Here is a 2,473-nt window from a genome sequence, read left to right as displayed (position 1 = left end):
TTTTTTTTTTTTTTTTTTTGATAAATTGGCATGATAGAGTGGGGGAAAAAAGCAATTCACAAAATCATTTCATATTTTTTAAAATATTGTGCTTAAAGATGGTCCTGGAAGTAAATGACTAGCAGCCAATTGGTTTTACCTAACATACCCTCAAACTGAGGCTTAAAGTATTCCCTTTTATAAAAATAAACCCTTGGGGTGGGGTGGAATGGGGAGGGATTAAAATTCATCCAAAAAATAAATAAAAACTATATAGGTGCTATGTATATCTTTCATCTGTAAATGTCAGTGTCTGAACAGACAACACAAATTCAAATCATTATATGTGTAGCCAGAAACTCAAGCATTTTCACTAAAGTTATTAAACCAAACTCCTGTCCAATTTCACTTATACAACATAGTCAGTCTAGAGTTGAGAGACAAAGGTGATCATAAACCTATTTGAACTAGCTTCTTGTCTTAGGCCTGAACCAAAAAACAGACAACAAACAAAAAACAGGAATGAAAAACAAAAATAAAAGAAGTAGAAAAGACAAAGAAAGAAAGCCCAAAGTCAAAGTTAAGATTTACAGGTTTACGAGACCAGGAACATTACTTATTTGAGGTCAGAGAACAAAACAAGAACCTGGCCAGGTGTTGATTTCCTTTTCTGTGAATTAGCTGAGTCCATAAACTTGTCTAAGTAAGAAAGGAGTACGGAGGAAAACAGGAACCTGATTTTTTTTTAAAATAAATTTTAAATAGAACAGAATTCCTACAATTCTGCAATTTCATACTACCTAAAAAAGACTAGATTTGACAATGTCAAGCTGATTTACTTTATTCACATGGAGAAAAGAATCCACAAATTAAACTGAGTCCTTCACTGGCAGGCCAGTTGACTATTATTAGCTGTCATAAGTAACTCAGCCATTTGGAAGCATTTCCTGGACAAAATTGCATTATACCTATGAAGGAAAATATAGAAGCTTTCAAGCTGCATTCTGTTTTGGCACTGTGTGTGAATTTGGTATATTAAATTGAGGCTTGCTTTTTTTTCAGTAGAGTTTTCTTTTTAATCAATCAAATGCCTACATTTCTGGAAGAAAAAGTCCAATTAGATCATTACACCTTAACTAAGAAGGCAAGTATTATAAATTTTGCTTGAATTGTTCTTACTCAGAACTACCTTAGAATATATCTTATGAAAATATAATATTCTCAAAATTTTGGAGGACAAAATGAAAAGGGAATAAACTTCAAGTAAAACTTTAATCCTAAAATATTATTGTTATTCTTATGTTTCTGGGGTTTTCCCTCTCTTACAATTTCTCCAAATTGGTCTATTCCCCAAGATATCCACTGTTTTCTACAGATTTTAGAATATAAAATCAAACATATCAACTTAAAATCTAGCTATGAATGTTATTCCAAGAGTTTTATATTTTAATTGGCTTTTAAAATATATGATTCCAACATTATAGTGAACGTTCAGTAAATTTTGTTGAAAGATAATGTGGTTTAGGCATGCTAAAGACTTGCTAGAATACTAAATTCACCTTGTTATTTAGAAAGAGAATTTGCTTCTGTAACTTTTTAAAAATCTGCAAAGTCCCAGAGATGAGCACTTACTATGGATTTTGGAACTATGGTTCAAGTCTAAGACAACCAATATGAATACGTTCAATGGAGAAGGAAGAAGTAGCATTCAGCACAATGTAACTGTAGATTGTTTCTTCCACTTGTTACTGCATCTTTGTTCATTTCACCCATAGCATTGCATTTGATGTCTGAAGCAATCATCACAAAATAAAGGTAAACTACATCTTCCAAGATGTACCAACAGAAAACATTCATCTAATTTTCAACATTGAATTTCTAGGATTTAAATCTTGTCTTAATGAAGACTCTAGGGCTAAAATTCATGGTCAGTTCCATAAAGTGCATCTCACTCTATTTCTGAATTTTTCACAACCCCTCTATTTTGTTACACTAAAGAACATCTGCATAAGTTAGAATAGTGCCAACTTGTTTGATTTGTTATATGATTTTCTTGTTAATGTGTTGAGTATGGGAAATAAGGGCTTTCTGTGTGTCTTGACTCACAGGAAAACTGAAACTGCCAAGGGAAACAACATTAAAATAACTGAGATAGATTAAATACATTTGAAAAAATAATTTCTGGAAAATGCTATACATGATTTTATGTTTATATCTTCTTTCTTATTAAGATATGAACCAGATCCATATGGCATTCAAAACAAATTTATTCTGATTATATTCTTTACAAGTCATAATTTTTACCTAAAATTGTGGAATATGCATGTGAATTACACATGTGTAGTAATAAACTCAACTATTGAATTTTTCCTGTTTCATTTCTAAATTACTGAACTGATGGTAAACAAATTTAATGAAGTCAGCTACCATATTGAAAATAAGGATATAGAACTGATTTCATACAACAGAGGTGATCTGTGCATTATCCATAACA

The sequence above is a fragment of the Rhinopithecus bieti genome, unplaced genomic scaffold, assembly GCF_001698545.2.
Source record: "Rhinopithecus bieti isolate Rb0 unplaced genomic scaffold, ASM169854v2 scaffold_364, whole genome shotgun sequence".
NCBI lineage: Eukaryota > Metazoa > Chordata > Mammalia > Primates > Cercopithecidae > Rhinopithecus > Rhinopithecus bieti.
The sequence above is the reverse complement of the archived record's forward strand: the minus strand, read 5'-3'. Positions refer to the sequence as shown.